We start from the raw sequence: 17,651 nt of genomic DNA, 5'->3' as shown, positions 1-17,651 counted from the left end.
CTTATTAAGAAGAAGATCTTCCATGAAGGAGATTGGGCACTCCTATATGATTCTAAGTTCCAGGATTTCCCCGGAAAACTCTAGACCAGATGGTTAGGACCTTATGAGATACAAAAGGTGCATGATAATGGCACCATTACATTAGCAACCATTGATGGATCTGGCTATTCTTTTAAAGCGAATGGTCATCGAGTGCGACTTTATCGCAAACCGCTTACCAGGGAGTCCTTTTGCCAACAGTTACGGGAAGATTCCACCATGCAAATTCTCGTTGAGGAGGGTAACCCATCCTCAGCATCAATCCACTGAAAAATTCATTTGTTTTTGAATTTTGTATATAAACTTTTCTTTCTATTTGAATTTGCTTGTATAAAATGTAAATAAACTCTTTTTTTTTTAGCTTTCGCTGTTCCATTTAAAAAACAACAGTTGTTCCCTCCTAAAGAACAGTTGTTGTTCCTCTAAAGGAACATCAATTTTGTGAACAGGTTTTTGTGCTGTTCCATTTAAGGAACAACTGTCGTTCCCGTTAAGGAATAGTAGCCGTTCCATTTAAGGAACAACAATTTTCTCTTTATTTGATTTTCGTGTTGTTCCATTTGAGGAACAGCTGCTGTTCCTTCTAAGGAACAGCTACCGTTCCATTCACGGAACAACAACCCCCTGTATATATGATTTTCGTGCTGTTCCATTTAAGGAACAACTGTTGTTCCTCTTAAGGAACAACAGCCGTTCCATTTAAGGAACAAAAGTTTCGCGTGTTTGTGTTTTTGCTGTTCCATTTAAGGAACGACTGTTGTTCCTCTTAAGGAATAGCAGCCGTTCCATTTAAGGAACAACAATTTCGCGTGTTTGTGTTTTTGCTGTTCTATTTAAGGAACAACTACTGTTCCTCTTAACGAATAGCAGCCATTCCATTTAAGGAACAACTACTGTTTTTTCTCCATTTAAGGAATAGCAGCCATTCCATTTAAGGAATAACAGTTTCGTGTGTTTGTCTTTTTGTTGTTCCATTTAAGGAATAGTTGTTGTTCCTCTTAAGGAACAACAACCGTTCCATTTAAGGAACAACAGTTTCACGTGTTTGTGTTTTTGTTGTTCCATTTAAGGAACAGTTGTTGTTCCTCCTAAGGAACAACAACCGTTCCATTTAAGGAATAATAATTTCGCGTGTTCGTCTTTTTGCTGTTCCATTTAAGGAACAGTAGTTTCATGTGTTCTTTGTGCTATTCCATTTAAGGAACAACTGTGTTTCCCTCTAAGGAACAACAGTCGTTCCATTTAAGAAACAACAGTCTCGTGTGTTTCTTTTTGTTGTTCCATCTAAGGAACAACAGTTCCGTTTACATTTGTTTTCGCTATTCTGTTTAAGGAACAATTGTTGTTCCCTTTAAAGGAACAACAACTGTTCCATCTAAGGAACAATAGTTTCATATGTGAGTGCTTTACGCTGTTCCATTTAAGGAATAGTTGCTATTCCTCCTAAGGAACAACTGTCGTTCCTTCTAAGGAACAACAGTTTCGCTTGGGTTTGTTTTAATGTTGTCCCCTCTAAGGATCAGCACTTTCGCTTGCGTCTGTTTTTCCGTTGTTCCCCTTAAGGAACAACTGTTGTTCCTCCTAAGGAACAACAATTTCGTGTGCAATTTTTTGTCTTTTTTCTGTTCCTCCTAAGGAACAGCAGTTTCGTGTGCAGTTTTGTTTTTTGTTGTTTCTCCTAAGGAACAACAGCGACTCCTTTTAAGGAACATCACCTTTTTTTGTGTATTTTTTTTGCTGTTCCTCCTAAAGAACAACACCCTTTTTGAGAGGTTTTTCTTTAGAAAACAAGCACCTTGGAAAATTTATTTTATTCTCTATCATCCTATATAGGGCAAGAATACGAACATATATGTAAAGATACAAAATTTAAAGGTTACTGGAACAAGCAAATCAAACAAAGATTATCATCTTTAATGAGATAGCTTTGTATTGATTAGAAAAGGGGAGGACACAACTATCTATATTACTTTGTTGTCCTTATCTTCACTATAACTCAAATTGATTGATTACTTGTACCACGTTGGTTCTTCTCTAATCCCCATAATTCTCTCTGTTTATTATCATTGAATAAGAGTAAGGGCATATTTTCTTCTATTGATATGTTCAGACTTCTTCCACCATTCCTACCCTTAAGGAGTGCTGAGCCACCCTCTATATATAAATAGGAAGTGCTATATAAAAGAAAAGAAAAAAGAATGAAAGAAAAACATATATATGTCTACTAACAATTCTATGATTTGTCAGATAGAGGATAGGGGGTCTCATCATGAGCCAGCCTACCATGATCATAAGGAAGCAATGAAGTGGCATTCCCACTATAGCCACCACACCAGGGATATGATCCAATGGACACATCAGAAAAATAAAAGTCCTTGGAATAGGAGGTCTCATCACGAGCCGACCTGCCCACCTTTCACTCCTTCCCAGTGAATGGCATTGTGATCCATTTGGTTACCAAGCCAGCACAATGGCCTCCATTCTGACATCACAAGGCACTTTCCTAATTATACATAAAGGATCATGGTTCCAAAGGGTGAAAAAAACAACTCTGTCAAGGTTATAAACACCTGTGGGCAACAGAAGCTCTGCTGATGGTATTGGAGTCATATTTTCAACATCAATAGTGATTATAACTCCCTTTTCTTATTTCTTTATCTTTATTACAGAAGAGATTATGTTCCTAATTCCTTTTTTTTGAACCTTTATGCATGAGATATCGTTTAAAAAGTCAATCATAACGGTTTAAGTGGAATAATGACTGCATAGCATCTCACCCATGTCAGATGTCCTTTCTCCCTTTTCGAATCACTCCATGGCATCTCCACATTTATTCATAATTTTCATTCTATGCATCGATCCCAGCAACCTGATATTTTTTAGATCTTATCATAAATATGTATACCTTGCCATTTTTTTTTACTGTACGATTGCTACCAGTACGTCGTTCCTTCATTTAACCGGTCGAAGGCAACCTATCATTTTTCAGGGGGGTGTGTGTGACTTCCAAAGCACTTTTGCATGCGTGTCAGTCTTTTATTTGGCTGTACTGGGCTACATGATATCCCATAATAGCAAGTTTTTAACGGTATCTATGTTAAAAAAAAGTATTATCCGATATTAACAACTTGTTGTTCCATTGCTGGTTCTGTGTATTGTTGTGTTTTCTGTGTGAATCTAACAGTGTGCAGAATTTAGACAAAATGGGAGGATGATCAGTGTGCAGGGAGCCACCGATACTAGTTGTTTCCAATGTCGCCTGAGAAATTCTAGTACAGGTTGGATGGGTCGCATATTTTACACGACTGCAGCAACCCAATGAAACCGTGGCTATCGAATTTTTACAGAATTTACAGGATGATCATTCTATAATAAGAGGAAGGCAAATGACAGTAACAGATGCAGTAACAGCCGAGATGTCCAGATTACCAGCAGTCGGACCCATATGGATGCATAAAAAACTGAGGCTACAAGACGCCATTGTCGCCTTTCGAGCTGAGGGACAGAACCTGATTGTTAAAGGCAAAGGAGTTCAACCTTCATATCTGTGAGAACCATGGACAGAGTTGGCGAGAGTTGTTTAGAGCTATATCACATGCAATGGAAGAAAAGATGTGGTAAGGCCATGCCACCTTAAATTATTAGCAATTCTAAAATAGAAATGTTCTGTAAACTTGCCTACATATTTGAATTTCTTGTTGCATGATGCTGCTCAAAGAATAAAGAAATCATGGCATATAGAGACGTTTGTAAGTCATCATTATTTAATTAGGCTAATTGTAAGCTACAACCTTGCCCAACAGCAAACCAGTTGGGAAGAATTCGTGTTTACTATAGAGGGAGGGTTAGCCTTACCTTCCCCAAAAAGGAAAAGGACTACCGACATAGTAAACAGACCATGAAAACGTAGACGATATGCCGAGACAAGCCTGAGAACAGCTGAAAACCTCCTGGGTACCAGCAACCAACCCTTAGAATTATCGAGCCTTGAAAAAGAGCAACCTTTACAGCTGGAAGGAAGAGATAATCAAGAGTCAGAACTTGAGGAGGAAACAGAGCATACCAGTGAAGAAGAGAGGGATGAAACAAAACTTCCCTTTTGTAGAGATTTTAGATTTAATGTTATGGATCTCTCTACTTACCTCCCCCAAGGTGAGTGAACTCACCTTGCCTGGCTTCTCTTGATGTCACTGGAAAGATTTGGTATTTCTTTCAAAAGAAGCATCAACAAATAATGGCTTTTTTCCCGTATTCCTGGAAGAACTGGATTTGAGTTGATCCATGAATGCCTCGGTCAACCGATTCTTCATTTCTCCATCCTCCATTGCTCGAATCTGAGAGAGAATTTTTATCTCATCTTCCTCTGTAGCAGCCATTAAGACTTTTTCTTTCTGTGGTCTGAAGGATATTTCTTCAGAACTGGAGTCACTGTATGATTTTGAATCAGAATCATAATGCATATGACAAGCACATCCTTCTGACTCTGGACATGAACAAGATTCTGGTTCTAAACATGAACTATCTTGTATATGAGCTTGTAATTCTTCTTCACATGAAGAACTATAGGAGTCAAAAGATGACTCTTCAAGTTGCTGCTGCTGTATTTGGTCTTTGATTACCACATTCGAGTAGCGTTATGTTCTATGAGTGCAGGCACCGCACTTCATGCATTGTATCTGTCCCTCTGTTTTCACAGTTTTGCCTTTTTGAAATGAGGCTTGGGAATTCTTCCCTCTATTCTTCTTTGATTCTTCTCCTTCTGGACATCTTGAGGATGTATGTCCAGTTTTGCCACACAACCAACAAGTGAGTTTGTTCCACTTTTCTTGCTTTGTTGTGTGTAAATGAATGTCAAAGGGTTTATAATAGTGTGTCCTTGGGACATTCCTGTAGTAGCCTTTCTTGGCTTTAGAGGAGTGGCCTTTATATTGCTGAGAAGGCTTTCTTCTTTCTTTGTAGACTTTAGTAGTCTTCTTATACTCCTTTTTAGCCCTTTTCTTTACTTTCCTTCTCTTGACCAGAGGGTCATCAACTGTGAGTCCATATTTACTACAGATGGAATTTCTGTCTGGAAGCTTTGAAAGTTTTTCCAAAGACCTATTTACTTTGGAACTGGTGCATAAGCTTACCAATGTTTTTGTAATGTGAGAACAAATCTCACCCCATGTATATGATTCAAATGGCAACTGGAAAACTTCTTGCAACCTGATATAATCAACAAATCTGGATGGAAGAGCAGCAAGATATACCTGTTTTCATAATAGATTCTTTGGATCTTTCACTTCATAGATTCTTTGCATCCAATCTCGGTGAAAGTCTTCATATGTGACATCTTGTGGTACTTGAGATTCATGAGGATAACTTCATGCTTATCTGCAATCTCCATTTCACTGCCACACCAGTGTTCTAAGATCATGGAGGTTAAAGCTCCATCATGTTGCTTGTAGTTGAGCCATCTGAATTGTGAATCACATCTCCCGCTTCATCTTTGAGCACTTTAGCTTCCATTTTTATCAGTAATGCTGGAGATTATTCGATCTCCCACCACCTGAGCAGTGTTCCTATAAAACACCTAATAATGGTCTTTCATGCTTCAATTTCAGTCTTGCCTCTGAGATACATGATTTTATATTCTGTAAACATCATGTCTATTAATTGTCTAATCTGACCAACACTCAGATTATCAATATTCCATTCTCTGTGTGATTCAGGGAAGAAAGTATGAGCTTCAGGAAGCTTGCCTTTTCCTTTAAGATCAAGTGCAGGATATTTATTGAACATACTTTCTAGAGGTTCATATATGGGAAGAATCTGAGAATCAAATTCTTTGTTCTCTTCTTCTTCTTCTTTGAATAAAGAAGCAATTGTAATTTTCTCTGTAGCCTCTGTTTTTTCAGTAGAAGATGTGATTACTTCCTTAGGAAATAATGTCGGGAACTTGCTGATTGGTTTAACAGGATCTTGAATCTTTATATTTCTCTTGTAGAGAAAAGAGGTAGGAACTGGTTTATCAGTTTTTGACAAACTTATCTTATCAACTCTTCCAGTTAAACCAGTGATTAAACTTTTAGTAGTACCCATGTGGTCTACTATCTTTTCCTCTACTTCTTCTATCTTGTTTAAAGATTCTTTGGCATAAGATCTAATAACTGATGAGGAATACTGCATGTCATTGAGGTTCTTATTAACCTCATTCAGAGAAACTTGAACAGTGTTAAACTGCTCTTTAATTTATACAGTCTTTGTTGTATTTATTTCTATGCCTTTTATTGCTGTATTAGTCCAGTTGATCTGTTCACTGGCCTTTTGAATTCTTCCATCTATTCCCAATGCATTATCATCTTTTTGAACCAAAGGGATGGCCTTTGCTGCATTCAGATTTTCCCCTATGATAATTCCTCTATATGGGGGAAAAGTAGATGGAGTCTCCCCTCTACTGCCATCTAAAGCAGTCCAGGTATGTTTGGTGGATGATGAAGAAGATGATCCTGTCATCAAAATTTCAGGGGAAACATTCCTTTTCCATTCATAAAAGGAAATCCAGGAATTTGTGACTTCCATGTAATGTTTCCAATCTTGAGACAAGTTAATCTTCTCTTCTATGGTATGACTGAGACCAAATTGTTCTGCTTCTGGATGGGTAAATAAGTCCCAGTTCAACATGGCTTTCATCCATTTTGAACTTACTTTTGATTTCAAGTATCCATTCATCAGAGTGAAGAACTTGTGCATTTCCATGACTGTAGGCTTTTTACAGTCATCTGGGACAGGGCCAAATCTTCATTGAGGAATCAGACCTTTTGTTTGCTCTAAATAGCCTAGTCCATATTTAGGCTTAGTTGGCCTCATTGTACTGAACATTTCTATCAATCTGGGATCTTCTCCTTCTAGGGTGATAATCTCATGCATCATCAAAACATGGTCAGACTTTGGCTCATTGGGAAAAGGTATATCTGAACACTTTGGATTCGGGCATGGATTAACTGATGTGGAAGGAGGGGCTTCTCCAGTCCTTGGGTGGTGATTTTCATGGATGATAGATTTAGCAAGGGTACATAAATTTAGAGCTGAATGGAATTCAGGACATTTCACTTCTAAAGAATTGAAATTGACAAGCTAGGCAAATTCAAATAAAGAAATATGTTTACAAGAAAATGAACTTGAACAAGCGGTATCAATAGTGGATGGATCACGATAAAAACAAGAATTTTTACAGGCTTGGTCAATCCTTCTGTAGTCAATTGTGGATCTTCTTGGGAAAGACAAAACGACAGAGGATTGGTTCTCCTGTATATTTGCAGAGGTTATTTTTTTGAGAGCTGGCGGCTTGGGATTAGAAACTACCCAGTGTTCAGGGAATGTGAGATCTTCCCAATGGATTGTCTGATGTTCTATTTTCTGGTTTTTGGAATCAGTTAGAAAAACGACACTTGCTTTCGAATCTCGACTGGGGGTATGGCATACAACAGGATATAAGGTATTTGTATGCCGGAAACATCCTCTGGTTTGTATGGCTATATTATGTCTTTTCTGGTGCATGTCAATTCCTGTGGTTTTGATCTACAACTGCAAGATTTGCTCTATTGTTTCATCAAAGACATAGACTGAAAAATTTGGATAACAGTAAAAAATATTGGGCCATGCGATAGAGGGGCGAATATCCCACCTATTAGGGAATCAATATACTTGCTATGAGTAAGATCTCTGACTGTGGCTAGCACGAAAGTGTTTAGCCCCTGATGAGTCAGAGGATTGATCCTGATCCTTATACATCCCAAGTGCAAATATTTTGTATTTAACCTTTTAGCTTTGGCCTGTAAATTTTTTGGATCCAGAAGAGGGATAGACTGGATATTGTCAGAATTCTCCTGAATTTGACTAATAGACTCCTTTATACTAATTCTAGTGGCAGCTTTCAAATGGAATATAGACAAATCATCATAAACTTCTGATGCAGAGATACTAGGTAATTGCCATCGAGCAGAAGGTTGTGGCTCTTCATATTCTAGTTCGGCTTGGTTAAGAACATGACTAGAACTTAATGCAAACATATCTCTGAGTGGATTTTCTATTGAAGAAGACTCTCTTTCTTCGATTTCATGAAAGGAAATAGAATTTAATAATGGATCCATTTCTTTTTATGAGAAGTTTATGAATACCAACCTCTTGAACCAGAAGTTACTGGTTCTGATACCAATTTCAAGAAAACTCTGCCCACAGAAGGAGCATGGCAGAAAATGTAACCAGAGAAGAAGAAACAGGGGCAGAAGTTACTCAGGAAGAGGCAGACCAAACTAGGAGTACACATTCAGAAGAACCTAGTCGGGTCAATTTGAACATAGAAGATGTGGGCCAAATAAGAGAAACAGAAACCAGTCAGGGCAAAGACACAACCCTTGGAGAGTAAAGCCCAGGCGAGCAACCGAGCTTGCTAAGAACATAAACGGTTAGTGAAACAGTTGCTCCTCCAAAAAAGAAGAAAAGCAAAATTGAAAGGTTTAGAAAGGAACAGTAGAGGCTGCAAAAATTAATTAAAAGACTTCGGCAAAAGATAAGGACATTAAAAAGGGGAAAATTTTCAAGAAGAACCCTGGAAACGGTGAATGCAACCATTCAAACTGAACTTCATGACATAAGGGTTACTAGGACTCAAACTGAGCCCATATTCATTCAAATTGATAAGGAATAGCATGCAACTGTTATAGAAGTGACTTCCCAAACAGAGAATGTACATTTTTGTAATGTAGCTATTCAAACAGAGGCAATACCCTCCAACAGCGTGGCCACCCAGACAGAAAGACCAACTCTCAATAATAAAAGAACACAGACTTTAAGCATTTCGTCCCATAATAAGAGTATGCAGACTATAGGCACTCAGTCTCATAATAAAAACACCCAGACAGATATCCAAGCCAAAGATGTTTTGATGTGTAGCGATCCTTATATAACAAGTCTTTAAGAAAATCTGGTACAGGCTCGGTTGACCATAGAAAGGCTTGAGGAAGAAATTGTTCCCCAACAGAAGTACCAAGAATTACAAAGGCAATTGTGGGATATCAATGCATTGGAAAGTGAGGCCTTTGATAAATATCGAAGAGCAGAAGAAAGAACTGAGAAAATAAATATCAGACTAGAGACAGTCATGCATCAAATGGATACTCTTTGTTCACTATACATGGATTTTTTGGCATGTAGGTCCCTTGCCAATAACTATGCTTTATTTTTGTTAGAAAGGTATTTACAGCTAAAAATCAAGGCTATCAGGGTAGGGAAACCCATAGAATTGAAAACTGTTGAAGATTTCATAAACTGCTGTAAACACCATGGAGTGAAAGTTCAACGACTACTCTGTGAGTTTTACTTGCATAATTTTGTATTGGAAGAAGAATTGGGGAAGAATCCAAGCCCTTTTGTGGGGGATGTACAATTTCAAGCCTTCATTTCATTTGTTGTTAACCAATTGAAATGGCTTAAAGCCCATAATACATTCTAGAGACAGGAAAATGGATTGGAACTTGGGTCAGAAGTGGACCGAAGAACCCACTACAAATGCTAGCCAAACATAAAAGTTTGATGAAAAAGGAGGGAGTGATCCAGATCTTGGGGCTCATTCATAAAGAAATTGTCCAACAAGGGGTAGATTATTTTCCCTCTATTAAAGACAACTCCTTGGAAGCAGCTAAATTCATATGGACAGTTTCCAATCGTAATGTACAGGACAGAGAACCATTTAAATATAAAAACTTTAAATTGGCTGCAGATTGCTTTGTTACTTACAACAACCTCATCTTGAGGGAAGGCCCATATTGGCTAGGCTATCGGTTCCGAAGCCCTATTGTCTGGTATCCTGCTGAAGGGTATAAAGCTATATATGAATTGCCTGAAGGGCAGGCAGGGCACATCTTTGAAATATTGGCTAAAAATCATGGTTTCAGGCCACTTCATGACATTCCTTCTCCAGCCTATTCCTTGACTGCTTTGCACACAAAATACATGGTTTTCATGAGGACATGAAAAAGGGTAAGTAGGGGAGTATGTTGAGTTATGGAAAAGGTATGAATATCTTACTTATTTCATCATCCTTTTCTTTAGTTATATTCCCTTTATATTCTAAAATGTTAATATATCAAAGGATTATGGTAAAAATGAGGAAATTATCTATTATCTTAATTTAGCTGATTGATGTCCTTCTTCATGCAGGAAAAAGATGAAATGGGACAACTACCATTCCCTAACCGAGAAAAGGAAAAAGACAAAATGGAACAACTGTTGTTCCCTAACTAGGAAATAGTGTACAGGCAGCAAGCCAAGGATGGAGCGCGCAATTATGGATAAGAACAAAGGAAATCACAACATCAACGCAAGGAAGGAAAGCTAACTGAAGATGGAAGATTGCACGAATCCCTCAGGATCTCTTGATCTTGAGGGATCGCTGTTATTATTTATCCTTCTTACCTCTTGGCCATTATAAAGGGCATCGATTGTAAAGAGAAGGGGGATTGGAGATTATTCGAGAATTACTATTGTATTTGTAACTTTGATCATCAACTCTCGTTGTTGAAACAGAGTACGAAATGGCTGTAACTATTTTGCAATGATTAATATATAAAGCAGCTGGTGTTCCTTCTCATATATTGAAGTAATCCGACGGTGTTCACTGGCAGCTAAGGGCCCGACCTTGGTGGATTCACTTGTTGTTCTTGTACCATTCTTTTATGATTTCTGCCATGTGATGGTTTGGTTTGATTTCCACTTATTATAATCGCATTGCTTTGCTATTTTGTATTTCCAGACTTAACGAAATTACTCTATCTTACATGCTGCAGAAATATTGATTTACGTTGTTATTATCTCTGATCTAATTATCTGCTTCAGTATCCCATTATTGTTATTTCAGATTTAGTCATTTAGTCCAACGTTCTATTATTATTGTTTCCAATACAGTTATTTAGTTCAGCATGCTATCTTGAGATTCTCTCATGTAAAGAGTATTGACTACTGCTCTCTACGCTCTCAGACCGAGATCCCTGCTATACAGATTAGAAATTGTGTTTGGAAAATCAATCAATTCAAAGAGAAATGAATTATTGTTACTGTATTCTTGACTGATACTTGAATGAATGCATGATTTGGTTTCATTAGTAAATTGAGCTTTCTTTTAATTATAATTAGAGTCCTATAAGCTGCATCCATTTACTCTTGTATTAGAAAGAACTGTACAACAATTTAGATGCATTACTCTTGAGTAAACATCCACCACAATCTGTACACTCTTGAAATAGAAAGTCTTACCTGGATTGATAAGTAATGTGAAGATAATTAGGAGTTAAAAAGACACCTTTTATCACTCAACAGCCTGTTTTGAGGCCAAATTGTGGAAAAAGCCCCTAGGAATCTAGTAGAAGACCCCTACTTGCCTCCCATTCACCATCATCCCTAATCCACCTGCCACATCACCAAAAGAAGTTAGCATTCACACTTTCACACAAAAAAGGACAAAAAGGAAAAAAGAGTTATTTTGTTCGTTTACATGCACAACAGTAAAATGTTTGATGTTTCAATTTGCATGCCTAGGACAGTGGGATTGCACATATGTTAATTTAGCATTCCTGTGAAGCAAAGCCTCTTAGCAGTTAATTAGATGAATGGTGTGTTTAAGCATTTGATTTCAGTCTTTTCCTTACTATAGTAGACAAGATTTTCTTTAGTGCAAATTTCCCTTTTTCTCAGTGGTAATCAAGCTTCTTCTGAATCAATAGAAGTCTAGTTTGAAAAACCATAGTGGTCTATTGCCAGCTTAGTAGTGACAAAGAGCAGACCCATCACATCTACTTGTGTATACAACACTGTCACCTCCAAGTTTGTACAAACCCTAGGTTGATAAAGTAAAGTTGGTAGCTCGAGGAGTTGTAGCATTCTTGTTGCACTTTTAGTCCACCAATGAAACTTGACTGGGGATTTGGCAAAGACTCGCTAATCAGCGTGGCAATGATTTGACATGTGGAAAATTACATAAATTATAGTTTTTGATGATTTTTTTTTTTCAATTGGATTTAGATTAGACATGAAAGATAAAATGATAACATTGAATATAATTCAAAAATAACATATCCAATCCAAATAAATTGTGTGATCATATTAACATACATCAAAATTTCCATCCATCGGATGGGAAGAGTCAAATCTTAAATCACATGACAAAGTATGATAATACATAATAAATATGCATTGGAATCTGCATGCACTGCAACTCATAATGAAAAAAATGATAATGGATGTAGATTCATGCAGTATAGTTCAGCCGCATATGCCAGGCTGAACTACCCATATATTCCTTATATTAGACAAATTAAGATTCGAATTCAGTTCTAAATGAAATGGTCAAATGCATTAGATGCTATTATTTATGAATCTAATATGTTGAAGGGTTCTTCTCAAATATGCATTTTATCGCCTGCTGCTTCTGTGTGAAACCTTTGTCTTACCATTTCTGACAATATATTGAAACTAAAGTTGTTCTAAGATCAGTCGTGGAGTTTTGAGAGATTACTATATATCTTGGAGATACTGAATTTTTCCAACTTTGTTTATAGTAATATTATTATTGCATAAAAGATCCAAGTAGCAATAGATAGCATCAATTTCTTTTACTAGATATTGTTGAAATATGTCTGGCAGCTGCATATCTCTTAAGCATGTTTTCCTTTCACCTCTTTTCTCTAATGGTATTTTGAAAAGTTTTCAGAAGGCTGAATCCCCAACTTCAGTATGCTCTATTTATTTTCTTTTGCATTACAGAGTGACATGGATTCAGTGTACAGACGTAAAGAGCGGTACAGACTTAATAACCTTGCAACTGTGAATGGTCGGAGGTCTGTTACTGAGAAGGTAGAAGGAGGTGATATGCCCAAGCCTCAACGAGGGTTGAGGAGGTGCTCAAGTCAAAGGGATCTGTCACGACCGTATGATAGTCATCAAGTAAGTCCTTGTTAAATGTGAAAAGTAATCTTTGCAGAATTTCAATTTCATCCTTTGGATATGGTTTCTGCATGTATTATATGTTTTAAATTCTTGTATTGGATGCATTCTGGAGATTGGGATATAGTTGTAATGTACATTTCCACGAGTTTTTAGCCTCTGCAGTCTTTCTTAAGCTTGTTTTATGCAGATTCTTTGACACGTTTAGATATCAACATATTATATATCGGACCGTGTTCTTGTCAAAGTTTCTATGTTTCTAAATGCAATTTTTTCAATGGCTTCCTGGATTTAAATGTGAAGCCTTAAGTTAGGCTATTTTATTAAATTCCTGTAAATGGACATGTACATAAGAAATGTGATTGATGTGGCTAAACACAGTGGGTTTGTTTCAGAGCTATCATCAGCGTTGACTGATGATGAAGGCGCAGATACGCGTTCTAGCGATAATGGAGAAGAGAAGACAATAAGAGCGGTGTATGCTCAGATGAAGGTTTCGACTCTCTTGACTCCTCATCGATATTAGTAACAATATCTATATAGAAGGATATAATATATATCAATATTCTAGGTTCAGACCCATTTGTCTGAACCTTGCTGGCATTGTGTTTTGTCTGTTATTTTGGGTCGGAAGCATATGTAAATATTTCTTAAAATTCTGGTTAAAGAACCCATGTTCTGATCATTAGGTTTGCATCATATATAATTGTTCCGTCTTTCAATAAGACACTGCTCTTGTTGGGAAAGTTCTGATAAAAATGACAAAAATTGACTTTCAGTCCTTCCGGAGTGATCATCCAATAGGAGATATGGATGCTGTCAGTTTATATGAAGCTATGCTATCAGAAGTAAGGCATGCAGTTTCTGAAATTAGGTCTGAGATCAAACAAGTAAGTTCCAGTGTGAAAATTGTCTAGTATAATTGATTGTTGTGCCATTTTACCAAGTGCAAACATCAGGTGATTTGTATACAACCAAGCGTTTAAGTGAGAGCTCACAGTAGGTTTTGTACATAACTATGTCAAATACCTCATTTCGATGTGATCATCAACAAATTATTGTGGAGGTTGAACCGTGCTGAAATACGTTGAGTGGATTAGGTGACTTTGAGGATAATGCAGAGGGTTTGTATAAGCTTTCTATTTCAATTTTCAGCATCACAAAGATGGCAGCCACTGTTTAAACAATTTTTAGGTCCAAATGTCAGTTCTGTTGACAATGTCTGATATGCACTTATGTAGTGGTACATACTCTCAGCATAAGCTAGCTTTGAATGTTATTACCATTTTGTTTCTCATGTTTCATTTTTGTGGTTCCTATTAAGATTCACTTAGGGACTTGCGATGTCTTTCTTTCTCAACATAGTTGATTTTGAATTTTTGTGTGATTGATTTTAACAGTCCACTGTGAGAAAAAACCCTTCAGCACTCAATCGAAAGGATTCTAACGAGTTACTCGTGCCAAACACTACTGATGTCATTAATGTTGTTTCTGACGTGAGAAAAGATTATACTGCTAAGCTGGAGCAGGTACCATTCTTTTCACTCTTTGAACAGTGCAATCTCAGTGAACGAATGCCATGGTCTTCAAATATATCAAAGCCATATATATCAATCTCAGTGAACGGCGCCAGGAACTTGCAAGAATAGTGGGGGAATTACTCCCAGAATCAAAGCCATCTAAAACAAAAAGATCATCTCGAACAAGAAGAGTAATGCCCATTTGACTTTTGTTGCTCTTGAAATTCTGCAAATTTTCATATCTAGCACGTACAAGTGTTTGTGCTTGTTAGCTTATCTTGTTAACAATTGTTAGAATAGTCAAGTGGATTTATGTTGCAATGAAGCATGGAAATGAATAATTGCATTTGCACTCTGTTCACCAGAATAGTGCAGACCGGAAGAATATGAATGCTTGAATGAAGAAGCACAAAGTACTTTGTTGAGTTTATAAACATATCTAATTTTGAAGACTCAGAATTTTCATCTTTTGAGGAAGAACGCCGTCTTGCACCTGCTCATTGCATAAAGACAGAAGCAAAGAAAGATTACGAAGGAATACTACCAGATATTACAAATATTGGGGATGTTAATGATAATGGCTTAAACATTGTCCAACAGCTTCATGTATCAGAAGAAAATGATGGTGTGGTGCTTCCTTGGTTGCAATGGGAAACGAAGCCTGATGACCACCAACAGTTCTGTTGGAATATTAATTCCAACTGCCGTGCAGCAGCAACGAGCCGCAATAGAGGACTTACAAGGAGTCGGCTTATTCACGCCACCGCCATAAAGTGTCCTTTCACCCTTTGCTTGTTTGTGTTCCCAAAGGAGGAGGAAGATCAGATCCGGGCTTTGCGCAATAACTGCTCACCAACAGCATTAACGAAGAAGCATGGCCGAGAAGGAAAGTACCAGCCTCGAGCTAGCCGCAGCATTTATCAGTCTTGGGTTTCAGCGCAACCGACTCAAGAAATACAGCAAAAGATCAGATTTGTTCATTATGTGCAGCAGAGACTCTGTCAGAGAATTGAGGCGGTTGAAGGATAAGTTATGACTGCTTCTTGCACTATATATGTGTAGAGTCACAGCAGTGTTAATCTCTCTGCAATGTAGCGCCGTAGCGCTCAAATGTAATTTCTGTGTGTTTAAGAAAGAATGTGCAGCAGCACGAGCTCACATGAATGAAGCCCTCTTGCACAGCAGTGCAGGGACTGAAAAGTAAGAGAGAGGCGCAGCAGCGTAAGCTTAGAAGAAGTTCTTTTATGCACAACAGTGCAGTGATAAACAGCAGTGATAGAGAGAGTTACTGAGACAAAGCGCTGGGACAGCAGTAGAGAGCAAAGGGGAGTACGCAACAGCGTGAAGTTTTGCAGAGCAATACACTGCAGCGTGTATGTGCAAGAGGAAGATGTAATGAACAGCAGTTCTTTGTGTTCGCTGTGTTTTGGAGCAGCAACACATTCTATAGGCGTGTTTCAGCAACTGTATGCCAAATGCTGAAACACGTGTTACAGCAACTGTCTGTGTATTTCAGAACTGTCTGCCCGTTGCTGTAACAGCTGTAACAGCAACTGTTTGTAGACACAGATTGAAGTGCCTCTGAAGAAGGCATGTTGGTGAATCCCTCTGTCAAGAGGAAGGTGCTCTTAAGCACAGTCCTTGGTGAATCCCTCTGTTAAGAGGAAGATGCTCTCGCTGTGTTTTGGAGCAGCAATGCATTCTACAGGCGTGTTTCAGCAACTGTCTGCCAGATGCTGAAACACGTGTTTCAGCAACAGACTGTGTGACTGAAACTGTGTGTTTCAGCAACAGCCTGTGTGGCTGAAACTGTAATTTTCTGAGATAGCAGAAATTGGTTTGTGGAACTGAAGCGTTCCTGTTGTAATCCCTCTGTCAAGAGGAAGATGCTTTTCAGCATAAATCTTTTGTGAAAATCCCTCTATGTGAGGAAGACGAACTTATATCAGTTGGTTTACTGTTTATGAATACAAGTTAATTTTTCAGTTGCTGCAACACCAAACTGTGTTGCTGCAACACCATTTCCAGAGAACGAATTTTTCAGTTTTCTGTGTTAAAACAGAGTATAAAAACAGAGCAATTTTTGTCTGTCTGTTATGGAATTTATCAGAAAATTCCAACATGGTATCAGAGCTAGTCCAGGCTCTTTGAAGTGTCAAAGAAGCTGAAGGAAAGATTTCTTGCAGCAGCAACTTCTCCAGCAGCGTGAAGACTCAGCCAAGAAAGAATCTAAGTGCAAGGAATGGCCAGCGTTAGCACTAGCGTGGGTATGATTGAACGCCCAACAGTTGAAATTAAAAGGGGAGTGTTGGAATATTAATTCCAACTGCCGTGCAGCAGCAGCGAGCCGCAATAGAGGACTTACAAGGAGTCGGCTTATTCACGCCACCGCCATAAGTGTCCTTTCACCCTTTGCCTGTTTGTGTTCCCAAAGGAGGAGGAAGATCAGATCCGGGCTTTGCGCAATAACTGCTCACCAACAGCATTAAAGAAGAAGCATGGCCGAGAAGGAAAGTACCAGCCTCGAGCCAGCCGCAGCATTTATCAGTCTTGGGTTTCAGCACAACCGACTCAAGAAATACAACAAAAGATCATATTTGTTCATTATGTGCAGCAGAGACTCTGTCAGAGAGTTGAGGCGGTTGAAGGATAAGTTATGACCGCTCCCTGCACTATATATGTGTAGAGCCACAGCAGTGTTAATCTCTCTGCAATGTAGCGCAGCAACGCTCAAATGTAATTTCTATGTGTTTAAGAAAGAATGTGCAGCAGCACGAGCTCACATGAATGAAGCCCTCTTGCACAGCAGTGCAGGGACTGAAAAGTAAGAGAGAGGCGCAGCAGCGTAAGCTTAGAAGAAGTTCTTTTATGCACAACAATGCAGTGATAAACAACAGTGATAGACAGAGTTACTGAGACAGAGCGCTGAGACAGCAGTAGAGAGCGAAGGGGAGTACGCAATAGCGTGAAGTTTTGCAGGGCAATACACTGCAGCGCGTATGTGCAAGAGGAAGATGTAATGAACAACAGTTCTTTGTGTTCGCTGTGTTTTGGAGCAGCAATACATTCTACAGGCGTGTTTCAGCAACTGTCTGCCAGATGCTGAAACACGTG

Source organism: Pinus tabuliformis, chromosome 4_2 (assembly GCF_031772625.1).
Source record: "Pinus tabuliformis cultivar Carrire ecotype Pingquan chromosome 4_2, CPIR1, whole genome shotgun sequence".
Lineage (NCBI taxonomy): Eukaryota > Viridiplantae > Streptophyta > Pinopsida > Pinales > Pinaceae > Pinus > Pinus tabuliformis.
Note: the sequence above shows the minus strand (reverse complement) of the source record.